At 35.2% G+C, this 11,182-nt stretch overlaps 1 long non-coding RNA gene across 1 annotated transcript; it reads left to right on the top strand.

Annotated features, from left to right (window-relative positions):
* Positions 1-3,810: 3,810 nt before the first annotated feature.
* Positions 3,811-5,861, top strand: LOC122148949. Its single transcript, XR_006162742.1, has 3 exons — positions 3,811-4,524; positions 4,894-5,092; positions 5,204-5,861. It is a non-coding gene; the product is annotated as an uncharacterized LOC122148949 (long non-coding RNA).
* Positions 5,862-11,182: the final 5,321 nt, after the last annotated feature.

Here is an 11,182-nt window from a genome sequence, read left to right as displayed (position 1 = left end):
ACTCAGGAGGTAAACCTAGTTGACTGCAAATCCTGCCCTACCCAGATCTAAATGAATAGGTACAGTAAGATACCCCCGCTCCTTAATAGAAGTGACTCAAAAGTAACACTTTCAACTTAACTAACAAAGCATTTATGTAAACTAAATGAATTGTAATTGTTTTGTTGTTCTTTTACAGAAGGAGAGAATCAATTCTAAGATGAGTAATTATTTGAAGTTCAGTTAACTAAAAAAAAAAAAAAAAATGAAAAAAAGTGAAAAAAGTGAAAAAAAAAATAAAGAGTGCAAAATCAGCAAATTAGTGTCCGTTTATCAACGTGATGCAAAAATGTACGTTGTACAATGTGCCTGGGAAATACATTTTAATCAAGAAATACCTCGGAATCATAGCTTTATTATATCGGTTTACATTGTTTAGTTTAATACATGCTTCAATTGGACTCATTTAGAATAATTTAATTTAGTCTTGAAATTTTTTAATTTATTCATCACGATGTGGTGATTCGAGGGAAATGACTGAGTAAATTGAAATAATATGCTCAAATGTACAGGAGATGGAGAGCAGAAACCATCCAACTCTATGTTGAGCGTATTATCTTGACAAAGCAGAAAGAAAAAAAAAAAAAAAAAAAAAAAAACACACAACAACAATAATAATAATAATAATTAAAAAAAAACCTAAGAAACATTATTTAAAGAAAAAGCATACTAATAGTGTAGACCTGTAATGGAACTAACTTTACCCTGTGCTGACATAATTTCCTAATTTGAGAAAGAGGCTCTTCACGCGCACACAATGGCAGCACCAATCAAAATAAAAGTCCCCTTCCAAACAAAATTACGTAGATCGCCTACATAAAGATTTTATGTTAAATTAGAAAAGACACAAAACATAAGCTGCAAGTATTTGCTCTCAAAGGAACAGTAAAGTTTTAAAAGCAATGAAATGACCCAAGATGGTGCTTTGAGTCGATGTCAGCCCGATGGGGAGCTGTAATGAGCAAGATGAGTGTGTTGGCCTCCAAGACTGCAGGCAATGGGCAAAGGTCTTCACTTTACTAGATTTTTCACTATGATAGATGTGGCCAGAAGCAGTCAGTCTGCCCTTTGGTTTAACCACAGCTGTTTCTCAATTATTTCCGTTTAACGGCTTCCTTCCTTGTCATCATTAAGCATGAGGAGAAGATTTTCTGCATCTTCTGGACAAAGGGACAGTGGGGATAATTATATTCACCCGGTTATGCAGATGTTCTGCCTGTCTGGGCATCTGAGCCAACCTGTTTTAAATTGTAGAGTGCAAATATATATTTTTTTATTTTTTTTAAGAACATTTATAATGGAGCAAATATTTAAGTCATTAACTCATCTGTGTTTGTAAGGTGATGCTCCTAAGCAGTCTTCCATAATTGACTGCTTGTAATTATTGCTTTTTTCTAAGTTCTTGGAATCCTTCTGTCTCACCTAAATGTCAATTTTTTTGTGTTTTATTTTTTAGTAGGTTGCAGTTTATTATTTTGTTGTTTTTTGTGCTATTCAACAGACATGTAGAATAGAATTATTCTGATGACTGTTGGCCAAACCTTTAAAGGGAACTGTATATTTGTTGTGATGTTAAAGTACTTTAAGTTTGCGACGTAACCTTGTAAAGAAACATGCATGCACACATATGCATTCCTATAGAATGAATATGTAATACGCATGCACATGACATCACTATGACATCACTTGTTTCACAGATTTCCGTTTTCATAATTTACACAGAGACAATACAGACATCATTTTCAAAAACTTGCATTTTGCAACTCGTTTTCAAAAGTTTGTGTTTTCAGGCCCCCAAAATGCTGTTGACCTGTAAATGAATGGCCAAGTTTTCTGTAAAACAGTGTTGTGTAAAAGCCCCCTGAAACAAAATACTCTCTCACTTTCTGACACAATGAAGGACAAGGCTGGTCTAAATTGTTACTATTAAGCTATTGTGTAAGCTTGTCTTGTTGAAAGATTCATTAATGTGGAAATCCTAATAGACTGGCATCCTCTGAACTCAGATTGTGTCTGTGAGTGAGATACAGAGACGATCGGTAAAGGGGTCGGGTCTCTCACCAGTGATGAGACGGGAATTGAGGATTATTGGAGGATAATGTGGAGAGATTGAGCAGCTGAAGAAGTGTGAATCTGCCTGTGGCTGCTTTACTTCATTAGCTCCCACAGACACACAAACCCTCGCTGGGATCCTTCAGAGAGGAAACTCGCATAACCGGCTTCCCAGTGTGGCTCATTACAGGAGACCAAGATCACTGTCTGTCACTACAGGCATCCCCTGCTTCTAGATCAGCTCGGCGAACGCTCAGCAGCACAGACTCTTAATAACACTGGCTGGAGATCAATGCCTGAGGAAAAAGGCTGCATCTGTTCATACACTCATCCACCCGTACATGATACTCCTCTATTTTGTCAACTCTGGAACGGTTTATTTCCTGTGAAATCAGATGTTTTATTCATAGACTGGTGGGGTGAGCGAGACAGTCTAAGGGACTGTGGCGTCAGACCTCTGTGGGCATCTTTTAGGAGAAGTGTTTTAAAATACATCATATATGTCAGATTAGGCATATTAAACTAATCCCAGCTAAATGTGCAGAAACAATTTATAATCTACATTTGTAGGTTGATTCTTCAAAAAATGGGGTTTAACCTGTTAATGCTAGAAAACATTATGTTAACAATATTGCATTTTCTTTACAATTACATGAGGCCATAAGCCGATACGCAAAGCTATTAATGCGTATAAACATGATTTTAAAAATGTGTTTATTTATTTTTTTATGTAAATTTTGTTTGTTTGTTTATTTTGTTATATTTTCTTGTTTTGTGTGTGTGTGTGTGTGTGTGTGGGGGGGGGGGGGGGGGGGGGCTATTATTGTTAACTAAAAATAAAAACCATTCAAATTTGGCTTTCACTAACAGAAATAAATCTGAAATTAAATATAAATATTAAATGAAAAAAAAAAAATGAATAAAATGACAAAAGCACATAACAATAAAATTTTTTATAAATATTTATTGTAATATTATCTCTAAAACAGTTCAGGAATAATATTTATTGTGAACAATGGCATACAAATGAATTTAAATTTAACTGAAAATGTCTCTCTTCAGGTTTATACATCGAATTTCAATAGTGTGTAAAGAAAACTAAGCTTAACTGAGCTATAAGGGCCAATATTTGAGGAAACAACATTCTTTTTTTTCTTTTTTTTTCAGACCGTAAAAATGGGCCTTTATACCATACATGTAAATAATACAGCTACATTACTAGAATAAAATATTATTTTTTTTTTTATTTTTTATAATTATGTATTTGCATCCTTTTGATTTTATTTAAATAATAATATTTTCAAAATGTATGTAGTCAAATTGCTTAGAATCCATGTAAATTGGTTAATTCTGAAAACTATTCGATTTAATCAGTTAACAATTATGAATATGGTTTAAATATATCTAGCTGTGGAACGAGCCAGATCCTATAAGTTATATTTTATGAGATTGGTTTGCATATAATTTATGGGCAATGGAATTGTTTAGAGGCGGAAATTATCCATACTCCAGTCGGTAGGGAGCGGTACTGCACATACACATGTCTATGGCAATGCACATGAAAAAAAAAAGAAAATGCAGCAACCCGCGCGCGGCAGAGGCAGTTGAAAAAAAAACACCGTTCTCCTCGCCATCTTACATCGGATCATCTTCTTGGATCAACCTGATTGCAAGGCAAGTTACATATATATTCATCGTATAAAAGTTGACTGCTTTCAATATATATATGTGTGTTATTACTGCTGTTGATATCGTATTAAACTGTATCAATGCACTGACTATCAATTTGCATTTATTCCACTTATGGTAGCTAACTAACTTGCACATGGTTCTTATAAAAGCTAACTTTATCTACTTTCCCATTAAGCTACTTTTTTCAGCTAGACAGTATAATTAAAAGTAACTGGGATGCGTATTTATTTTTGGTTTAACGTTATATTAATTTCCGTATTTTCTGACCTGAATAACATAACTTAGAACTTTGGCCACGTGCATAGCTTAAGTTAAATCCGAGAGGAAAAAATGGTTTTAGGTGTTAACTGTTTAAAGATTAAAATAGCGATGTGTCATTAAACGATTACTAAACCAACTGCAATTTTAAATGTATTTAAATCGTACATGGATAACTTCCAACAGCTGCCAGTTGGTCGGGTGTTCTATGTGAACCATGGTTTTACCCCGTCTGTGTCTTTTGCTGTTGGTCTGCTCTTGTTCTGTGGTTTAACGTTTGACGGCAAATAAAGACAGTTATAAACTACTGCAATTAGTAAATGACAGTACTATTCTAATAATTCTCTAAAAATATAATGCTGGCTTTGTAATTTCATAATCAAAAGTATGCTTTTGTTTCTAACTAAAACCATTTTTTTTCCTTTTCAGATACATCAAGCATCTTTTCTTACATCTAAATGGTGGGACAACCTCCTAGACCTTGTATGTATGCTACAAAGATTGTTTTTTAATACATAGAAGAATCAATACATCTGATTATGAACAATTAATCTCAGTTTGAATGTTATATGATTCAACATAAAAAAGCATAACATACATAGTTAAAAACATATTTAAAAACATATTTTACAGACATGAACAGCCTAATATCATCTTGCAATCAACCATAGTTTCTTATAAATTGGACCTATGTAGTTATTTCATTGTTATAAAAAAGTTATTAATAAATTATTATTAGTAGTAGTAGCTGTATTTTGACTTACAGTAAAATCAAGTATAAATTAAATTATTTATGTTGATTCTTTAATATTTGAACGTAACTGATTTTTTTTCTTTTGTCTTTGTTCACAGATATGTGAATGTGGCCATGCAAAGCGTGTGACATTTCATTATCTACCCGGTATGAATTGCTAAAACATTTTAGGCTGAAACATTTCCACTATGGTCGGAATTGCCGGTATCCCTGTTTATATGCAGAGCTATCCACTTGTGGCCTATACAGTTTGTTCCAAACGTATGGTAACCCTGAAGAGACACATCGTCATCAAAGGTGTTATTTATAAGACTTTCAGTACCTTTTTTAAAAGAATGTAGTAACTTTAACATCAATGTTTTATTTATTAATAAGACAATTCCTATGTTTTTTGGGTCTGCATTCTAGATTAAAAAATCAGGATGGCAGGACCAGTTAGCTTCAGAGTCCTTTTTGGAAGTGAAGATGATGCAAGAAAACTAACCATTAAATCCGGAATACCGTCTTCTGTGGATGAATTGGCTTTTGAAATTAAGACCTTCTTTGGAGTAACAGAGCAGTTTAGGCTTCAATACAAAGACGTAGACTTTGGAAACGAATTCATGAACCTCTTATCAATTTCTGATATTCAAGATCGCAGTACTTTGAAAGTGGTATACTTATCTTGTGAGGCTACCACCTCCGCAATATCCTCAGCTCCATCCACTAAAGATAACTGCTCCACAATCCCAGTTACTCCCTCCAATGTATCTTGCAGCTCCTCGTCACAAGAACCAAGTGATTCAGCATCTGTTGACTCCTGTAGCAGCAATGATACTGTCATATTGTCATCTCCTGACTCCCGGTCTTGCACTTGGCCTAAAGATTTTGTAGTGCCACGATTTTCATATTGTGCCGAGATGCAGCTCCAGAAAGGAAATGATGAATTCAATGCAAGTGGAACTCTCCTATCTCTTACGCCCAAACTCAGATCTGATATTCTTGAAGGCATTGCAGAAGAAATAATCAAGTATACAGCATATCCAAAGGACAATCAGTTTGAAAAAGTTGCTGAGGCCTTGATACAAACCCCATCCATGTTTGCGTGAGAACGGAACACGGACTGGGTGTTGTGGATGGAAGCACTATATTAAGATAAAGATGATGAACTTCCGCACCAAGCTTGGCCGAGCTGGACACCCAGAAGTCACAGTCAACTCACTTAAAAACAAACAGAAAAGCCAGGGAAAACCAGCTGCAAACATAAAACAGCCACGGAGGGCAGAGGTTAATTTCTGTCCAAACCATCCGAGAGGTGAAACCAATGACAGCCTGGAGGTGGAAAGGGTTGCTCTATTGACCGAGGTAAAAAAAAAAGAATAACGAGACCGTTATCAAGGAAAAGATGCAGCGTACCTTCTCATACCGACGACAAGACATTCTTCAGGAGCCAATGATTACAGAGGTCCGAAACAGATGGCCAGCATTGTTTGAAATTGGAGAAGTAAGTAGTTAAGTGTTGTTTGAAACGGAAGTGCAGATTTATACACTAACACATCTTGTTTAAGGTGAAATATATTCTTTTGTGTCCTTTTTCATCTTTTTTCAGGTCAACTTGGAGTTCATGCGTATAACAACTGTTCCGCTGATATCAAAATTCATTGGTCAACTGGACAAATACACTGATGCCCTGATGAAGGTGTTCCGTCACAAAGGAGGATGTGCAGGACAGAAAATCCGCACCATAATGGCATTGACAGCTAGAAGTAAGTGTGTTTTTATGTTTTGCATTTGTTTTCAACTGGTTACTCATTTGACTTGACAGGAATTCAGAAAACTCTTTCTCTCACACACGCGCACACACACACACACACACACACACACTTTCTCTATCCCTCTGAGATGCCAAGAACACAATCTTTCTTACACATTAAATACACATTTATTTGATTTATTAGTGAGGACATCTCAATCTCTCTCCCACACATACACACAGTCTTTCTGTTTCTCTCTATTCAAATTAAAGGACTTTATTGGCATTATTGTTTATGCACAATATTTTTAAAGCATTATTCATATAAATAAGTTGCTAAATAATTAAGATTATTGTCTGTGTATAGTGTTTTATAATAGTGTATTAGTTCACCCAAAAATAAAAAAGTGTTATTAACTGAACCTCATGACGTTCCAAACCCGTAACTTATCTTCGAAACACTACGGAGCCCCGCACATGACATGCAAGAAAAAAAGTAAATCGTGTGCACAATTTAATAATTCATTCTCTCGATTTGCTAAATCGTGTGCACAATTTTTCTTGCATGTCATGTGCAGGGCTCTGTACAACACAAATAAATATATTTTTAATGAAATCTGAGAGGTTTCTGTTCCTCCATTGACAGCTACGCAACCACCATTTTGATTGTTTTTGATGTTATCAAGACATCATAAAACTATTCCATATGAATTGAGCAGTTTAGTCCAAAATTTCTGAAGAAATTAACAGATTGAATTTAGGCTTTTTTTCACAAACAAACATTCATTAACTCACATCAGTTATAGTAAACGGAAGCTCAGGAATTTTCGCATTGATGTGCGAGAACCAGTGAGGTTTGTTCTAGTGTGTTAAGCAGGTTCGGTTGAGCTTCTGTTTATGTTTGCTGAACAATGTTTATACAAATAAAAGCCTAAATTTAGTCTGTTTATTAAATAATGCGATCATGTCTCTTTAGAAAATTTTGACTAAACTGCTCAATTCATATGAAATAGTTTTATGATCTCTTTATGAATTATCTGAAGCGTCAAAGTGGTGATTGTGTAGCTGTCAATGGAGAAACAAAGTTTTCAGATTTCTTCAAAAGAGATCTTCATTTGTGTTCTGAAGATGAACAAAAGTTGAACAAAATTTATGACATAATTGTAAATTTTGGGTGAACTACCTCTTTAAAATGTAGCCTTACTTGAACTGGTAGTTAATAATTAATGACTTTTTTTGGGATCTTCTTATGCTTGTTTGAGAATGAAGACATAAACACCAGGCGTGATTGTATCCTGAGGTGCCTAAGTGTCTACCTCAACGAAGACATCGAGACACTTGTCAAAGAATATGTGGTAAGTGTGTGTCAAGCTATTCTCTTCATGTTACAAATTTCAATTTTCATTGATTATGTTAAAGGGATAGTTCACCCAAAAATGAAAATTATAAATGAATTACTCTGGGATATTGGTTTATTTGAACTCAGAGGGAGTGTCAGCCATGTTAAAAAAGTTAACAGCTTAAGTCATTTGTGGATTAATGCTTATTGTTGACACGAACCGTTTCAAACAATTCAGTTCGATTTGGTGAACTGGTTCAAGGAGATCCGGTTACATCGAGTGATTCGTTCGCGAACCGGATGTGAGGTGAACGCGCTCATAACAGACCCGGGAGAGAAGACAACGCTGAATAAAGTCGTAGTTTTTGATATTTTTGGACCAAAATGTATTTTCGATGCTTCAACAAATTCTAACGGACCCTCTGATGTCACATGGACTACATTGAAGATGTTTTTATTACCTTTCTGGACGTGGACAGTATACCGTACATACATTCTCAATGGAGGGACAGAAAGCTCTCGGACTAAATCTAAAATATCTTAAACTGTGTTTCCGAAGATGAACGGAGGTCTCACGGGTTTGGAACGACATGAGGGTGAGTCATTAATGACATAATTTTCATTTTTGGGTGAACTATCCCTTTAATTTTCTCATTGGTATCACAGTCTAGCTTATGCCCTTGTGTGTAGTGTGCAGCGAAAGATTAAACTATGCAGCAGTCAGTACAGAGCATGATTGATCAAACTAAAAATGACCTGAATAAAATGATCCAGTTGGTATTACAAAGTAAGGAAAATATGAAATCAGAATCGTGAAACACTCACATCATTATGCTGATCTCAGATTTGGTGTAGATAGGGGAATTAATACATTATTCATGGCAAAACAGGAACACAGTACAATTATCATTTCAACATGACTGAATCAATAGGAAAACTTGGAACACATTGGGAACTTATTTTCTTTGTTTATCCTCCAGGACACTGAAAGTGTGGAGGCTGAGGTCTCTCATTGCACAGACAACAATGGGCATCTATGTCATTCGAGCGGAGGGCGCTGGTCCTGAAGAAGAACCTTCAGATGTTGGTGTTGTTCTTGAAGGAGTTGAAGTTCTGCAAAACCTGCCAAGTGTCACACTTGGATGTGTGATGCTTTTTGGACTAATTTATGCCCTTAACTTAAACTATCCAAAGGACCTCAAGTGCACATTTGAAGCATTTCAGAAAATCCTGATGGAACTGGATACAACCAAGCTGTCGCCAAAAGTTCAGGGACTGAAAATTAAGATGCTTCAGTGAATCATTGAGAGATATGCTGATATTTGCATTTTTCCTCTTGACTTGCACTTTTTCTGCTCGTTAGAATCACCACCCTATTTTTCCAAATTATTGCATGTCACAGATTTGTGAAAATGTTTGTGTAATGTTAACAAGTGTTGTCATTGAATCAGATTTGACCTGATTGTTATGTCTACCTCAAGTTTTGCAGTTTTTTTAAGCACAGTTCTTGAGGAAAAAGTATTATGCCTGCAGTCTGTTAAAATCCTTTGCATTTATTTGTTATAGGATGATTGTGGCAAAAAAATACATAAATAATTAAAGTAGTGCAATTAACCTTGGTGTGTTAAGTAAAGAATGAAAGTACTTTATTTTTTTTTTTGAGGTTGCACACAACACAGTATCAGTGAGCACAGACTGTCTTGCTAGCTCCCTCTTTTTGCTGCCTTTTGTGCTTGTTATTTCTAAAAAATAAAAATGTGAAATGAAGTGACCCTCTGGCCATTCTTTTTTGTGTTGTATATTGTGATTGGGGAGGGGAAATGGTGATGAACAAGTAAATACAAATTTATAAATATGATTTTAAAATACAAATGTATATTAATACAAATTACTTAAATGTGATGCATTTTAAGTAAAATAGGTTTATTACATAATAACACATACATAACATTTCTTATTAATTTAAAATAAATTGGATTAATTGAAAATATCACATAAATCTTATAGTTACTTGTTTTATTTATATAGGACTTACATATATTTATCACATTAAGTTAATTAATACGTTTACATTAAAAATACGTAATCCAAATGGATGGAAAATTTATATGCAATCAAATTACATAAATCTTATTTATTAGGCCTAAATATTTTTTTGAGTGTAGGACATCATCATATTTGGGTCCTTGGCATCAAAAGGATTGGTTTCCTTAGTCTAAATGATGGGATTCCCTTTCCTACCCAACCTGCCAATGAGATGAATGGGAATAAATCATCTCTCATGGCCATTACATTCAGGAACCGGCAGCGATCGAAGGAATGGGGTGGTGCTGATGAAGGGGGTGGTGTTGACATATGAGGAGGCAGTCACAATAATTCCAACAGGACGGGATCCATCACTACATGAGCTGTCACAGTTTTGCAGTGATAAACACAGGCATATATAAACACAAGATACACAAGGAGGCAAGAACGATAACTGAAGGCATAAAAGACAGCAAGCAGGGGCTGAGGCTCCAGGCTTGAATCAAATAACCTGCCAATTCAGTCTGGTCGAGGCACCAAAGGAAGCTGACAAGATATTGGAAAGCTGCTACTTTCAGCTTCTGCAGCTGAGAATTGCAGTACTGAGTTAGGAACGATGCTGTGAGATCCCAAGGAGGGATTTTAACTCCACATTACCCCTAGACACCCTCACTTCTGTCATCATGCTGGAAATACTAAACACTGAAGATTTGTTAAACATCAGCGCTCAATAGATCAGTACAACAGTAAAGTAATGAACACTGGTTGCATTCAAACAAAGTGTTTTGACTTAACAGTATGCCTGAGGAGGAAAAATCCCAGAGGCAAGGGATTTAAAGGTGTAGTACAGTACATAAAAAAAAAAAAAAAAAAGTAATTTTCTCACCCCCAGGGTGCAAACCGGAATAATTTTTATTTATTTTTTCAGCTGTTGAACACAAAATTAGATATTTTGAAGAATGTTGGTAACCAAACAGTTGACAGTAGCCTTGAACTTCTTTAATATGAAAATAAATAAATAAATAAATAAATAAATAAATACCATGGCAAGCAATGGCTAAAATCAACTGTTTAGTTATCAACATTCTTCAGAATTTCTTCTTTTTTGTTCAACAGCTGAAAGAAATTACTTCTGGGTGAACTATCCATTTAAGCATCATCAGCCTAAACATTTTGCGATAGTTTCTGGCAAAACACTGCAGTGGAGGTTGGAAGATGAGCCTACATTATGTATTATCAGAAATGGATCAGCAGACAGATGCAATTGCAGGTCTGATCTCTTTATTGAGAG

Source organism: Cyprinus carpio, chromosome A20, assembly GCF_018340385.1.
Source record: "Cyprinus carpio isolate SPL01 chromosome A20, ASM1834038v1, whole genome shotgun sequence".
Lineage (NCBI taxonomy): Eukaryota > Metazoa > Chordata > Actinopteri > Cypriniformes > Cyprinidae > Cyprinus > Cyprinus carpio.
The sequence above is the reverse complement of the archived record's forward strand: the minus strand, read 5'-3'. Positions and strand labels throughout refer to the sequence as shown.